Source organism: Elephas maximus, chromosome 4 (genome assembly GCF_024166365.1).
Source record: "Elephas maximus indicus isolate mEleMax1 chromosome 4, mEleMax1 primary haplotype, whole genome shotgun sequence".
Lineage (NCBI taxonomy): Eukaryota > Metazoa > Chordata > Mammalia > Proboscidea > Elephantidae > Elephas > Elephas maximus.
In genome coordinates, this window is record NC_064822.1 from 136,437,095 (window position 1) to 136,454,863 (window position 17,769).

Sequence of the window (17,769 nt, forward strand, 5' to 3'; positions counted from 1 at the left end):
TCTATATTGCAATTCATGTCTTGAATTTTTTCTTCAGTTCTATCAGCATGATAAATGCCAAGTGTGTTCTTTCCTTTTGGTTTTCTAACTCAAGGTTTTTGCACATTTTATTATGATACACCCACTCCTCACTTATCCAGTATCTTGTTATCCAGCATTTCACATTTATGACAATAGTAAAAAATCTACTACCTGAGTATTTTGCACATTAATGATGAATGTCTGGCAGTAACCCTTTCATGATCAGTGGAACAGACAGCATCCACCTACATTTTCTGCTTCTCAGATCCAGAGGGACATATCTGTCCCATGTAATATTTTGTGATCTGTTGTGGTCATCTTCCATTTTTGCAAAATGCCAGTTTTTGCATAACAACTTGGTCTTTGGAGTCTAACCATGTTGATAAGTGAAGAGTGGGTGTACTTTACTTTGTCTTCTCTATCTGCTCTTTGATATCTTCCATTCAGCTCTTTTAGGAGTATATGTGAGTGTAAAAATCTATCAACACCAGGACTATTGGTAGCAATACATAAAAAAATTCCTCTGGAGCAGTGTGTTAGTCACGGTTCTCTAGAGAACAGAACCAGTGATAGATAGATAGACAGATAGATCGATAGATTATAGACAGACAGATAGAAAGATAGGTAGGCAGTTAAAGGGAGAGACTTAGAAGAAAGGAGTAAAGAAGGGGACACAGAATCTGGTAGAACCCAGGTAGATGGGCAGAGTCTCAGAGATCTTGAAAACTTTCCATCCAAAGCAGCAAAAATTTTATAATATTCTTTCTGAGAGCAAGAACCAACTTCAGACACACTGCTGCAACACTTCATTTTTGGTGGATACAGTCATATATATAAACCCCTTACACCCTTTTCAGTGTCACAATGTTGTTCTGTAACCTTACCTATAACCACTGAAATTATTGCTGAAGTCAACAGCCTACCTCACCCTCCAAAAAAGTGTTTGTGTTATAAAGTGAAAGGTAGATGTGATAATAAATAGCAAATATAAATGTCAAGAATGGCTAGTCAGAAGAAAACAAATAATTAAATTAATCTGGATATTCTTCCTCTGTAACAGAAAACCATTTTCTATTGGATAAATTTCAATAATCCCTCAGTACTCAGTAGATGGGTATGAAGGTTAAGAAATAACTGTAATACCAGAAGAAAGACCCAGACCTCCAAAGCAGAAACACAATTCCAGTAAGAATTTATCACTCAGTGTATCATAGGTTGGATTTCCCCCAAACAGACTCTGAGGTGGAGGTTCATGTGCAGGAATTTAGAGGGGAGTGCTCTCAGGAACATCATGTAATGGATAGAGGAAGCAGGATTGAGTAGGGTAAAAAACTGAACTGCTGATGCAGTTGAGACAGAAAGCTTGGCAGATCCTACAGGCACGGAGAAACTGGAAGGGTCCTTCACAGAGATATAATGAACTGAAGGAAGTAGCAGAAGGCCTGTATGTCCCAGCATGCACCAATCATTGCATGTGGACTTTCTTCAGGGAGAGGCTGAAACTTAAGTGAAGCTGATCCCTTTGGCCTAGGGTAATTCCAGAAAGGACTCAGCTATGAGCCTTTGGCTGCCAATATCCTAGCAGCTGGAAGATCTGGGTGGCACCTGACAATACTGACTACAGATTGATATGTGTGTTCCTCTGTGTGTGTGTGTGTGTGTGTGGTATGCATCCATGTACTCCTCTGTCCTAGCAATGTCTATTAGAAAGACAGCTATGTTTGTTTTGTATGCCTGCTTCTCCAATGCACATACACACAACCAAAACTTCCTCAAGGGACTAAAACCCAAGCAGCCTTTATACAATAATGGCACTGCTATTCTCTCAGCTTTATCCCATAGGGACATTTACAACCTTCCTTACTAAAATTCTAACTATAACTGGAGCAGCAGAGGAGCATGTTTCCTACAGATTGGTAAAATCCTTTTTCATCAGAAGCTATTAAGATTTGCCAAACTTAATCTTGCATTAGGAACCTCATTTGACTTTCAGTTAGAAATATCAAACCAGTTCAGAAACATTCTCCATAAAAAATCAAAATAATGTCTTGTGACAACCTAACAGGTTCATGCAAAATCTCAATTTTACACAGGGTAAGAATAAATAATCCAAATTTTCCTTATTAAGGTTTTTGTACAGAGTGAATATTTGAAGATATACAAAAACTATTCCCACTTACTAAAAAAAATAGAGACTAAAAATTCTGCAAGAAATAATTTGATTTGTAAAATTTACCTAAAATATTTTAATACTCATGATATAACACTAGGTATCATTGAATTTTTTTGTGGGTTTTTGATCATTGAATTTAGTTGTTTTAGCTGCGATATGTATTTCTAAAATCTATTTTAAATAACTCATCAAAGCTAGGTAGAACTTGTTTCATTCCTTACTATATGACTTTTCCTAGGGGAATTATTTTCATGGATTAATGCTGGGTTTGCGTATTTCTTTCCCACAGAACTTCTGGTAACGTCTAAAACTCAGGCCACTCTGAACACAGATTATATTAAAATTTTAAATTACTATAAAACATCATTAATTCATTTTTAGTAAATTAAACTGGTATGTTAGGTTGGGGTGTTCAGAGGACAGACTATATGATAGACTATAATCAACTGCATGCAGGCAGTTTGTTGGGAGTGCTCTCAGACTCAGTATCTCCAAAGAAATGAGGGAGGCAACATCAAGTGGAGAGAGAAGTTGAACTGCAATGTAGTTCCTCAAAGGATCGTTGGGGGATCTCCAGAGTTGGGATGACATTTCAGAGTTGTCCAGAATTTTTGGTTTGGACTTTGTAACCTCATCTAGAAAATACAATTGAGTATATTCAGGCTCTGGAGAGATGATGTAATCTTGGGTAAAACATCACCCTTCAGTTTTAGACAGTTCCTAGGGAAGGACTCAATTGGGAGCACTCAGCCTGCAATGCTCCTAGAAGCTAGAAGAATGAGTGCTTCAGTCCTAAATGGAAATGGTCTAGGCAGGCTGATCATGGTGGTATTCACTGCATCTTGTGTGTTTCCTTCTTGTGCTGATTTCTGTTTTGTGTTTGTCAAGTTTATGATGCTTGAGTATGTGGAAATGTTTTATTACTTGGAATTCCTTGATGCAAAAAGTCCTTATGTTCTTTACACAGTGACTTTATGACTTACTCTACTTTTATGACCACTTTATGGGATATATAAGACCCAATATTCTTATGGATTGTCTCAGTTATGAACAGATTAATTTGTTTTGAAAGCCATAGTTAATGGAGTATTGGCTCAGTCGAGCTATTGAGACAATTATAAAAACATAATTGGCTGGACAGTAGGTCCCTGGGAAACATAAAAGGTTAAGTGCTCAACGACCTGCCAAAAGGTTAGCAGTTTGAACCCACCCAGAGGAGGCAAGCCTAGCAATCTACTTCTGAAAGTGAACAGCACTGGAAAACCCTATGTGGTAGTTCTACTCTGCACACAGGGTCATCATAAATCAGAATCAACTTGATGGCAACTAATTATTACAGCAACAATTTATTAAAAGGAAAATCTCTTTGCATGGGGGGGAAAACATGTTGGCAACACATTAGAGTTAGTAGAAATAAAGTATGTTATGCCACTGAATTCAGAGAACACACGGGGATGACAAAACCAATCTTGTGAATCCAAGAGTGAGGTAAACTAAGAACAGTGTTGGAGTTTACCCAAATGATACAGCCAACAGCAATCTGCAGGTTTTCAGGTGTCCAGGTGTCTCTACTTAATAATGATAACATGCTGAATAAAATCAAATGCAAATAAGCGAATTGTATTTAAGATGGAGCATCATGTTGTCTAGCTAGTTTATTTTTCGTTTGTTTGTTTATGGTTCAGTAAAAAGGAAATATTTCAGGGTGTTTGGGTTTATAAAACCCTGCTTAACTGGCCTCCAACCTCCTTCTTTTTCCTCATATTTGCCTCTTTTTTTCCTGCACTTTCCGTCCCTCTGTATTGAGGTCTGTGTATATGTTATTCTTTATGGAAGACACAAAATATTACCATTGTACATATCTCAGACTAAATATTATTTCAACATAGAATGTTTTTGAGTTGCCCAATGTCAAGTAGCTACCAAATAGGCTCCATAACATCAACAACCTATTTGATTTTATGGCATAGCCCTTTGCACATATTGTTTTAAATATAATACCTATTTCATCTCTCCTAGAATTTAAGCTCCTTAAGAGCAGAGAACATGCCCATCTTTTTTGTGACTGAATCTCCAGCACCGAGAATATTTTCTGGCACGTGATAGGTTGTTCAATTTAGATTTACTAAATGCTTGGGGAAAAAATGAGAAGATTAAAATTACAAAGTAATAAAGGGGATAAAAATCAAAAGGATTGTGGGATTGTATCAACAATGGGCTCAAACATAGCAACGATTGTGAGGATGGCACAGGACTGGGCAGTGTTACGTTCTGTTGTATATAGAGTCACTGTGAGTTGGAACTGACTCGAGGGCAATGAACAACAACATCGAGACTTGCAGCCTTTTGTCTCTCTCAATAATGTAGCCCAGTGTTTCTTAACCAGAGAAAATTTTGCCCTTAAGGAGACATTTGTCAATGTCTGACATTTTTGTTTGTTACTATTCAGGGAAGGGAGTGCTACCAGCATCTAGTGAGTACTGGCCACTGACACTGCTAAACATCCTGCAATACAGGCAGTCCCCCCACAAAAAAAAAAAAAAAAAATTATCCAATCTAAAACGTCCCTAGTGCCAAGCTGAGAATAAAAAGCCAGAATAAGTATCAATATTAACAAAGATAATGATATCAAACATAGGGGTTCTGAGCCATTTGATGGGCATTTTTCTATGTAGGTTCTATATAGGTGTTAGCTCCCTTAATACTCAGAGCAACTTTATGAATTAGGAATTACTGTCTCCATATTTTAGAATAAATAAATATTCATAAATCCATAATGCCTCAACTGTTCTACCTAGTCATACCATCTCATGAACTGCAACGCTAGAATATAATGCATTAGATATTGGTCTCCTGTGATGTGATGTATTTTGAGAACAGCTCATTCGTGTTATCAAAGACACTCTCTGGTTTAGCAACAAAGAAAGGTAAACATACTCAGCTGGGTCACGAGAAGCTGTTTACCAATAGTTGTTTTGCATGGATGCAAATGACTTTAATGCCATTTTTTTTTTTCCAGTCAGCCATAGAATCCAGTATACTCTCATTTTAGTTTATTTTCTATAGGAAATACTGCATGGTCTCTCTTAGCATTTGGTTCTGTAATTTCTGTCCTAGTCTCTGGATTCTTTACAACTATTTTATGCATAGGTAATTACATCAAAAAAGTTATCTGTATTATAGGATTCCTTCATTTATTTACTACTTTAGTAAATGTTACTGAGTTCTGCCTCTGTAACAGGTACTGTGCTGGAAAAAGAACAGTGAAGAAACAAATACTCTTACTTGCTGGTGGAGGAATGATAAGCTCTTGTTTGTTCTTATACCTACACCACTGAAATAGACCGATTTTACATGTCATTTATTATTTTGACAAATATTCACTATTAACCTATTAAGTGTCAGGAACTACAAGAGGCATTAGAGATACAAACATGAAGACATAATAGTTCCTCTTGAAGTCTTCACAGCATAATGGCAGCAGTGGGGAAAAAGAGTATGGTGTAGAAACAGGATGTGACATGAGTACCACAGGGTTCTTAGAGAGGACCTCACTGAAGCCTAGAAGACCACAGAAATTTTCCATAAGTGCAGTTATTTAAGTGGTGCATAGAAAGACAAGTAAGTGAAGAACAGGCAGAGAAAATAAAATAAGTTTTCCTGTCATAGTATAAGCAGGTGCACAGAGGAGTGAAACCAAAGAGTGCATTCAAGGCCTATGAGTTGTTGTTGCTGTTAGGTGTCGTCAAGTTGTGGTTGTTGTCGTTGTTGTTTTTAGGTGCTTTCGAGTCTGTTCCGACTCATAGCGACCCTATGTACAACAGAATAAAACACTGCCTGGTCCTACACCATCCTCACAACTGACCTAAGAGTAGACCTATGAATGGTTTAACACAATTGTAGCATGAGTCCGTGTTAAGAGATGGTAGGGTAAAAGTCACAAAAGTTTTCAGATTCCTGGTGTGAACAAACAAGGGCTTCTGCCTTCAGAAAGCCACATGAAAAAATTTTGAAAAGAGAGTGAAGTATGGGTGTAAGGAGTCAAAATTAAAACTGTGATAAACCCTGGAAAGACAAAAGACTCTCAGGTGAATGGCAGCAGCTGTGGAGGTTTAGGAGGCTGGATTTGGGGTGGAGTATGTTTGCAGGACTCAGTGCTAAGAGGACAGGTTGGGAGAGAGCTTTTAAAGTCTGGTCTTACCTAAACTCCACATTTCTTTTGGGGAATTATCACCGGTGTGGACCAGGAATTAGCAGCAAATGTTTGGTGAAATGCCAAAGTCCTGCCGTGGTAAGAAGTTGATGAGGAACGACCTTGGGCACTCACTCTAACCTCTTCTGACTACTGAAGTGCTACTTAAGATTTTAAGGAGATTGCCTCCTTCCCTGCCTGCCTCTTTCTAAAGGTAAATACACATGAATCTCTAACCTGCTACCTAAAGCCTTCTATCCTATGGCTTATCCACTCCCATATTTATACATGGAAAGAATATCAACCAGAGCCTGCAGTTTGGCCCCTCTCCAATAACTTTGGTAGGCAGAATAGTTTATATACCAAGACGTGAGTTCTCAGGCTAAAGAGTTTAATATATTAAAAGAAAAACAGCTATCTGAACAACACATAGCACAGGAAGCAAGATTATTGGGGAGAAGATAAATATGTTTAATAAATATTCTCAAAATTATAAGAGGGGATATTCATAAACCCAGAAAGGAACAAGCCATATGAATATCCCAGTAAAAATATGAGTTATGGATATTATAATGATTGAAAAAAAGAACAAAAGAGTTGTGATATAAAAAATATCAGTGAGCAAGAAGATCAGTTTGAATAACTCTCCAAGAATGTGAACAAAGATGAAAATATAGATGATGTAAAAATAAAAGTAAAGAGAACAAAATAGAAGTAGAAAGGAACAAAGATGCCCATATATAGATGACGTGAGTTTCAGAAGAGAAAGAAAATATAGAGACAGATGATATAGATGTTTTTAAAAATAACAATGAATTTCAAAAAAAATTAAAAAAGATTAAAGTTACCATATTTAATGTCTCACAGAGTGCCAAGCATTTTATATAAAGAAAAACTGACAGCTATAAACTTAAAATTGAAATAAAGCCTTCCAAAAAAAAAAGAAAAAAGCAGATTACCTAAAGAGCAGTAAGACTCAGACTAGCATCAGAGTTCTCAAGGGCAACATCAGATGTAAAAAGATAATTCAGTAATAACTTTAAAATGTTGATGGGAAATAACTTTGAACCTAGAATTATATATCCAGTTGAATTTAAATTAAGTACACCTGCTCCTCACTCGGAGCCCTGGTGGCACAAAGGTTAAGAGCTCAGGCTGCTAACCTTAAAGGTCAGAAGTTCAAATCCACCAGCTGCTCCTTGGAAACCCTATGGGGCAGTTCTCCTCTGTCCTATAGGGTCGCTATGAGCCAGAATTGACTGGATGGCAATTGGTAGTGGACTCTTCACTTATTGCCTGACTCCTTACCTAACATTTTGTATTTACAACAATAGTAAAATAGCTGCTATAGTAAAAAAAAAAAAAGACTGTTTTCTGCCTTAAGGATCCCCGCCGACCTGCACACCCTCTCCGTGAGCAGCTTGTCCAAGGCCCGTGGAGGGAGGAGTAGCGCCGCCCCTGAGTTATTTAACCCCAGCCTGGAACCTGCGGGGCGCCCCATGCTCCAGCTTGTGCCTTCCCACCCTCCTCTGGCCCTCTCCCCAGCGCATCACCCTCTGCGCCTGCACACCCTCTCCGTGAGCAGCTTGTCCAAGGCCCGTGGAGGGAGGAGTAGCGCCGCCCCTGAGTTATTTAACCCCAGCCTGGAACCTGCGGGGCGCCCCATGCTCCAGCTTGTGCCTTCCCACCCTCCTCTGGCCCTCTCCCCAGCGCATCACCCTCTGCGCCACGCTCGGCTCCTGCACAGGCACCAGCCTGGGCGCCGGGATCCGGGAGCTGGCGTGGGTGGTAGGTAGCTCCCTCCTCTTCACACTGCCCAGCCCGGCTCGCCCTGCTTCGGACAAGAAGTGCACCGCAGAGCCGGATCTGGGACATTGAGGGCCCGAGGACACCAGGCCAGCAGCCTGCAGTATAGATTCGGATTCCAGCCGGCAAGTGAGGGCAAGCCTGTGTCTACAGTGACTCCTGCAGGCATACAGAGGCTGCAGCTGCCCAGCTGGGAGGGCTGGTGCCAGGGAGGAGGGATGGACTGTCGGGAAATCTCGATTATTTTGCCTAACACCGATTTTTGAGTAATGACCTGGTCTTTCGAACCTAACCACGTCGGTAATTGAGGAGTGGGTGTGACTTGTGTATAAGACTCCAAAAAATTTATCACTCACAGATCCACTTTAAGAACACTCTTGTGTGCTGGCCAGTCCATTCCAAATCATAGCGACCCTATAGGGACAGAGTAGAACTGCCCCATAGAGTTTCCAGGGAATGTCTAGGGGATTCCAGTTGCTGAACTTTGGGTTAGCAGCTGTTACCCAATTGTGGTCCCTGAGGTAGAGCAGTGGAGCCAATGAAAGAACTCCAAGTCAGAAAGAGAAAGTTTATTAGGTCACACCAATGGAGGGGCCCAACAGCAACACAGGCTGTCCTTTATGGGGTCCCCCAAAAGCAATTTTTACATCAGAGCTTATATATCATTTTGGCAAGGATTACCTAACGTTTTTAAGCACATAGCCCACAGATGGTCATATACATCACAAAATAACTTCAAGAAACTATTAAACTAAAGATATGCATGTCAGACATCTGGACTCTAATCTGTATGTTTGTAACAGGCTGAAAAAACTTACATAAAAATCTCCCGGTAGTGAAACTGACCTGCCAAGTCCACTCTGACTGAGATAAGAAAGTTGCAGACCAAAAGCGCCAGGCAGCCTTCCTAGCTGCCGTCTTGCAGCCTGAAGGCCATTTCTCAAGGGAACAAAGAAGAGGAGAGAGGCCAAGGCTGCAGAAGCCGAGAGGACTCTGCACCCCTTTGGAAATAGACCAGTGTAGCTGGTGCAATTAAAAGAAAAAAATGCTTATAGATTACTTAGAGTGTCATTATGGTGTTAGTTATGTCAAGCTGTCAATAACCTATTTTGAAAAGGAGAAAACATGTTGCAAGGTATTAGGGTCACATAGTCCGAGCTCTTAACCACTGCTCTACCAGGGCTCTACTCTTGGGATTAAAATATAAATAAATGCAGAAAAATACTGTAGGGAAAGTGAAAATAAAAAATGATCAAACAGTTTTGTAAAATATAAAAAATACTGCTGTCTAAATAGTCAAGTAAATATATGTATTATTGTTGTTGCTATCAAGTCCACTCCAGCTCAAGGCGGCCCCATGTACAACAGAAAAAGATGTTGTCTGGATCTGTGCCATCTTTATGATTCTTGCAGCCAATTGTTGCAGTCAGCTGTAGCCACTGTGCATTTTTAGTGACTTCCAACCTATGGGACTCATCTTTTAGCTCTATATTGAATAATATATCAACATATATAAATAAAAAGATAAAATACATTCAGAACCAATCCAGAACTAAATTTCTAGACAATAGAAACATGACAGGAAATGGAAGAGGATGAAAGAACTAACCTTCTTCTGGAGAAGACAGGGAAGTGGCAGGATATGAGCTAAGTAGATGACAGATCACACAAGTAGATGACAAAACATCATGATAAATGGGAAAAACATTGAAGTTGTCAGAAGATTTCATTTTACTTGGAAGCACAATCAATGTCCATGGAAGCAACAGTCAAGAAATCAAACGATGTATTACATTGCGCAGATCTGCTGCAAAAGACCTCTTTAAGGTGTTAAAAGCAAAGATGTCACTCTGAGGACTAAAGTGTGCCTGACCCAAGCCGTGGTAATTTTAATTTACCTCAAATTGCATGCGAAAGGTGGACAATGAATAAGGAAGACTGAAGAAGAATTGACGCCTTGAAATTATGGTATTGGCGAAGAATATTGAATATAACATGGACTGCTAAAAGAACAAACAAATCTGTCCTTGAAGAAGTGCAGACAGAATGCTCCTTAGAAGTGAGGATAGGGAGACTTCACATTACGTACTTCAGACATGTTATCAGGAGGGACAAGTTCCTGGAGAAGAACATCATGCTTGGTGAAGTAGAGGGTCAGTGAAAAAGGGGAAGACCCTCAATGAGATGGGTTGATATGGTGGCTGCAACAATGGGCTCAAACATAGCAATGATTTTGAGAATGATGCAGGACCAGGCAGTGTACACGGGGTCACTATGAGTCAGAACCGACTCTAAGGCACCTATGGACAGCAACCACAGATGACAGATAAGAAGTGCCTTTTATGGCATGTTAAAATATTATCAGTTTTCATCTAAAGCCAAGGATATCACTTGGAAAGATTCAAGTAGAAAAGGGCTATAACTGTGTAGGCAATTTTCAAAGATAATTATTTCAGTAATTGGGATGGATTTAAGTTTTGTTGGGAGATGATGTAGTGGGATTAGGCAGGAATCTAGTTAATGGTCTATAACTACTAGTTTGGCTGGTAGATGGCATGGACCACAATTAGAACAAGGGCAAGGAGAATAATTAGGTGGAATACTCAGAGGATTTTTTTTTAATAAGTAGATGGATGCTGAAGACATTGAAGACAGATTGACATTAGAGGACAAGGGGGTAGTAAAGATACTGAGGTTTTATTTTGTATCATGTGCTTGTGTGCTAGGAGACCTCCAAGTTGAATGCTTTGTATGCCACCCTGAGGCTGATAAGCAAGATTCGGACTTTAACTGTAGATTTTAAAACAGAAAAGGAGAGTGGACAGTTAATAGCATGGTAAAGGCTGAGACTGGTTTGTTAGGAATATGAAGAAAGCAGATAAAAAGGGCTACAGGTAGAAGCCTAGAAAATGTGAGTATTCAGGATTGAGGTGAAGGTAGAACACCCAGAGAAAAGATCCTTGTGTATCACAGCAGCTACTCCACTGAAATGTAAACTCCATGAGTTTAATCAGTTTTGCTCCTTAGAAGTTAGAACAATTTCTGGCACAAGTAGCTTCTCAATAAATCCATATTTTGTCTAAGGAAGACATGAATGATACCAGATCCCCGCAGGAAAATATTCTCAGAAAACAAGATTTTATTATAATAGATTCATTTTACTTGAATCCACAATCACCCCTATGGAAGCAGCAGTCAGGAAATCAAACAACATATTGCATTTGTGGATATCTGCTGCAAAAGAGCTCTTTGAAGTGTTAAAAAGCAAACATGTCACTTTGAGGACTAAGGTGCACCTGACCCAATTCATGATATTTTCAATCATCTCATATGCATGTGAAAGCCGCACAGTGAGTAAGGAAGACCGAGAAATAATTGATGCCTTTGAATTGTGGTGTTAGCAAAGAAAGTTGAATATACCATGAACTGCCAGAACAAACAAATCTGTTTGAAAGACAGCCAGAGTGCTCCTTGGAAGTGAGGATGGCGAGACTTTGTCTCACATACTTTAGACATGTTATCAGAAGGGACCAGTCCCTGGAGAAGGACATCATGCTTGGTCAGCGAAGAAGAGGAAGACCCTCAATGAGATAGATTGACACAGTGGCTGCAACAATGAGCTCCAACGTAATAATGATTGTGAGGGTGGCACAGAACCAGGCAGTGTTTCGTTCTGTTGAACATAGGGTCACTAAGAATTGGAACCGACTGGGAGACACCTAATGACAACAATATTGTAACAGATATATGAAAGACGCATTATTTGCAGCTTTCCATTTCAACACTTAGGATTACACACCTTTATAATGCAGATATATAAGATGTACCTTTAATTTTCTCCCTTTCCTTTGATGTCTGATAAGCCACTATGGAAATGAAGCAAACAGAATAGGGACATTAAATTTTGAGAGGAGAATTATTCATGGGGGACATTCTTGGTTTGAAAGCATGTCTACTCTACAACCAAGCTCACCTAGTTTATTTTTGGTTAATAACCTTCTTCTACACTAAATTATTTGGTTAGTTTTAGAATTATCCTTCCTCCCTGTATGAATCAATATATTTAGCATTTTTTCCCAAATGACATAAGCCACAATTAAAATAAAACCTCTCTTACAATGAATCAGAGGAAATAATGTGAAGAGAACATTCTAAGAACACATTAGCAACCTTTAGTCTACGTGGAAATTGAAAATATAAATAAAGTTATATATGCCAGGCAGATGAAGAAGTACATCCTTTTGAACTATTTTCAGAGTTTTCATATCTGCTAATATTAGTAGGAATGTAATACATATATGTGTATTAAAGTTAAGGTAAGAATTAAAACAACTGGTGTCAAGGACTCTTGGAGTTTATTTACTGGAGTTGCAAATACATGTGGAAAAGATGACTGCCTCCAGGGAAAGAAAATATGAATATTTAAGGTACTCTAGATCTGGGCAATGTTTTTGTTCTCATAACTATATTAAACCAGTATTTCAAGACTACAGTATTGTTTGTATAACTAATGCAATATTTAATAATGTGATTTAATGATTTAGAAATGTGTCCCTCTTAAATATAGAGTTGTTCTAAAAGGTTAATGTTTACCAGTATTTTATAAGCTGTTACCTGGATTGCAACTAGAGGATAAAAAGGAAAAAAGATCAACAGCTTGCACTTAGGTATACACATCGATGTGCTCAGCATCTCTTCAAGGCACAACAGAAAATGGTACACTTCTCCAGAGCAGACAAACGATAACTTGAAGTTAATTGCATATATTGCTAAAACAGAGGTATTCATTCTAAATATTTATGGACAGAATTTATCTCCTCCCCTTTCATGTACTCTAACATACTGCATTCCTAAGTATGTTTCCTCTTGGAAAGACCGGGAGAAGAAAAATGTATAAAAAATATGATTGCAATGCTTCACTGTCCTTCAGAGGACTTATGAAAAACATAGAGCAAAGGATAATAATTATGCATTTAAAATGATTAAATACTAATAGTATAAGCTTCACAAGTGATGAAATGGCAAACTAAATTGCTGGTACTTTAATTCAGACACATTTAGATTAACAAGATTTCTATAAGACAGTTTGATAAATGCTTTGTTCTTACACAGTACAGCACCATCTAGCACTCAAGAGCCTTCGCCTCTAACCTCCTGTTTATTAATTGACTGGTGTCTGTGCGTGTATTATAACCATGCTATGACGTTAACAAGATGTTATTCAGACCCACATAAAAATGAAGCTAAATAATTCAGAATTTTAAGATTCCATGAGATTGGAGCAGCAAAAGCAATGGCTATGATCCAGACGTTATTGATAATTTTCAAATGGGAAATATTTTTCCCTTTAGCTAAAATATATGTCAGCCTCAAAGGTAGTGATAGTATAATTTAAATAACTTGGATAATTGAAACATTAAATCAACTTTTTATCAAGTTGTATTTATTTTTCAAAGTCAGAATATTATAACAAATATGTAGATCACCTTTTAGGTAACATTTTTGCTATAGTCATTTTACCATTTAACATAGAATGAAAATGAGTTTAAAGAAAATATAATAATATTTTTTTAAAATTTAGATTCAAGTGGATATGAAAATGTGTGTCATAAAACCATTCTAAGATTAATAAACATCTTTGGTTTTTCTTTTTGTCTTGCATTGAGGTGTATATTTAAAATTATCAGAGGTAACCTTTGATAAAGTGAGGAGAGACATTTCCATTGGTTCAAGTTGCTTAGTGTATATTTCTATTTCACACCTATTTAATACCAGTCAATTAAAAGAGATTAAATCTTACTCTATTTCAGTTTCTCTATCTGTAAAACAGACTATAGTACATTGTATGTAACAATTAACTTCATTAATACTTTCATTTGACAGATTAAATGTAGTTAGTAGTTTAGTGGCTGCAAGGGCATTTTTTAAACAAAGAGTTCTATATCCATCGTGGAGCTGAAAGCCATGTTTCTCCCTTCAAAGGAAGAGGAAAAATAAATAAATAATAATAATAAATTCTCCTGGAATGATTCAGGGAAACTGAGAGGTATAAGCAGTTACTTTAAAGCATTTTTCTTTTTCCTTAAATGGAACAAGCCACACCCACCTCTATGTCTCGCTGCTTCCACAGTGAGAAATAGAAATCTATGTACTTTCAGAAAGCACCATTTTTCAGAGAAACAAAATGAAACTTACAATCAAATGCCTCCTGCCTGATTTCTGGAAAACAGTTAACCCGAGGTTTTTAGAAATCCTCTCAAAAATTACCTAAATGGCATATCGGAACTAGTAATTCAATAGAAAGGAGCTCTGGTGAAATAAAGAGTTTAACGATCAGCTGCGAACAGGAAGGTTGCAGTTCGAATCCATCAAGCAACTCCGCAAGAAGAAGACCTGGGGATCTGCTGCCATAAAGACTACAGCCAAAATACCCTTTGGGACAGGTCTACTCTGTGACATGGTGTTGCTATGAGGCAGAATGGACTTGACAGCACCCAGACAATAATTCAATAGGGTTTAATGAATCCACTTGGCTGGATTAGCAGGTGAGGAGTCATCCTGGTAGTCTTGGTTCTAGTAATCAGTGATTGTCATTGACACTCATTAAAATTAATGATGTAATTTTGTAAAGTTAACTTTAGTTCCTCTAAAATTATATAAGAAAACTGGGACGTTCACTACCAAACAGAAAAAAGATGATCAACTTTTTAGATGTACTTGCTGCTAAAGAAATGGCTTTCGTTGGCATTAATTATTTTCCTCAGCATTTGATCTTTCACCTCACTCCTGCACTTCAACTTCTGTGGGATAAACTGGGCAGAGCAGAAACAATTATCAGACAAATGGCCTCTGCACATCATGATATATTTTGTGTGTGCGTGTATGGTTGTTTTATGTGGCCTTTTGCCTTGGTTCTTTGGAAAAACAGCTTGGGAGATTTTTCTCCTAAATCATGAGGAGTTACTTTTGCCCAAGTTTTCTATCTCAGAGGGTTTGTTATTTTTCCAGGTTGACTGCCATTTCCTAGGTAAACCGTAAACAACTTGGTCGTGCTACTTTTTGTCTGCCTGCCCTGTGATTGGTATGTGCCTTGCAGGAATTGGTCAATAGACTATGCAAATGAGGTGACTATAGCCTACCATGCAGATGAAGTGTCTGTGACATACTGAGAGGGGATTGGTCAGGGTGCTAAGAAGGGCATAGAGGAGCCTGTCTTCAGGGGGCGTAGAGGAGGCATGTCCTCAGGAGGCTGAGAGGAGACCTCTCTTGAGGGGGCAGAGAGAGAGAGAGAGAGAGAGAGAGAGCTGTCCTGCATTAAAGAAGGGAGGAATGTGCTCTTCACTTTGGGGGAGACACCTAGACCTTGCCTGTGTGCTTCCTGATATTGATCCTGTTTCTATTACTTCCACCTTAATCCTGATCACATGTTACTTCCCCAATAAACCATATGACTCTGAGTGTGGTCTGTGAGTCCTGTATGGCCATTACAACCAATTATCCAACCCAGCAAAGAAGTAGAGTGCTCTGGAGAGGACAGCTGGTGTCAGAATTGGCAAAAAGTTTGGAGCTGGGAAGCTATGGCTTTGGGCTGATGCTGATTCTCACTCTCCCTAAAGTTAGACAAGGTCCAACACTATTGCTACCACACTATGGCATGTCCTTTGGGTAAGGTACCACATTCTGAACAAGACCAAAAAGAAGGCTCCCCAGGCATTTTCAGAACAGCCTAGCTTCTATTCTGATCACCTAGGGGCTGTGGACCTTTCTCCTTTGCTCCATTTCAGTGTTCTGCCCTCCACTGCGTCTGCCCCACACGTATCTCTCTGACTTCACCTCTAGTTTCTGCCTCTCTCTCTCTTTCTGGCTCCAGTCACAGCAGCTTCCTTCTTACCATTCATCCTACAGGGACAGCCTAGGCTAACTTGCCTCAGGTCTGAACTAGCACTAGCTTCGGTCCAGAAAGCTCTTTGCCTCTCATCCCATTTCAGTGGTTAATTCTCTCACTTGCATTTTCTCAAGGAGGCTACCCTGCCCACTTTATTTCAACTGAAACCTCCCCACCCCACGCCCACTCCAGAGCCCGATTATCCTGTGCTATTTTTGTTCCAGAGCCCTCAATACATTTTACTTTATTAGGAATTTTTTTTTTTTGTTTATGTGTCTATAGGATATTCATAACCCACCTGATAGAGTGTCTACTTGATATATCTACCTGATGTATCCCAAGTGCCTAGAAGAAAGGATGGGACATAATGACAAACATATTTGTTGAATGAATTTATTAAATTGTAGACAGTTACATAGTTAGAACCAAAACTACAACATGAGCACATCTTTAAAAAAAAAGTCACAAATATTAAAGTGTTTCAATCAAATATGATTTCAGATACCAGTGTTCCACTTGCTCCACTTGCTCATTCTGCAACTGAAGCATCGGAACCTTGTGAGGTGAATTCATGGCCCAAGCATTTGACTTCTGGTTTGGCTTTTTCCAACCTTCAGTTCCTAAAATACTTTGCCCAAATCACAATCTGTGTATTCCATGTCCAAAACAACTTACACTGCCTAGTGTATTAAAGCAGAATTTAGCAAACACATTTCTATCTGGATTATTCTTAAACATATTTCTTTAGTTCAGGTCCTGGGTGCCTTTATATATATATATTTTCCCCCCTCATATTTTACACCTAGTAAAATCCAAGGTTGTCCATCCCTCAGATCCCTTGGTCATTAGGCTAGAAGTCCTAATTCAGGGCACCAGCTTCAGCAGAAGGCTTTCTCTCCCTGTTGGCTCTGGAGGAAGGTTCTTGTGTTCAATCTTACCCTGGTCTAGGGCTTTCTCAGCACAGGGGCCCTGGGTCCAAAAGACATGCTCCTTTCTTGGTGGCATAAGGTCCCTATTTCTCTGCTGGTTTCTCTCTCCTTTTATCTCTTGTGAGATAAAAGGTGAGAAACGTCATACCCCAGAGAAACACCACTTACGTGAATCAGGGATGTGATGACATGGGTTAGGGTGTTGCATTCCACCCCAATCATCTTTAACATAACCTAACCTTGCCTTAGTAAGCACGCTTAGAAATTAAGATTTAGAACATATAGGAAAATTACATCAGATCACAAAATGGAGGGCAACCACACAATACTGGTAATCATAGCCTAGCCAAATGGACACAGATATTTAGGGGACATAATTCAATCCATGACAGTCCCCTATGTGTGTACTTCACATATACCTCTGGCTACATAACAAAATTCTATTCTCTGCATTTACTTATATGAATTATAAGTAAATTAAGTTTCTGTTGTGCATAAACAATAAAAAACTGACTTTGGTTGTCTCAAGTAAAAGTGACAAGATATTAAATTGGACTCTGATCAGAGATTTAAATGTACACATAAAGGCCAAAAAGGGATTGTTTATAAGAAAATGATCAGGAAGTACAAAGAGATTCGTCAAAGAGTTGATTAGAAACATAGTAACTTAGATTACTGGAATTCAAACAAGCCTTAGAAACTTCTTGGACTGATACAGAATTAAAAGTTGTATAATATTTTTCATTTTTAATAATTTCAAATT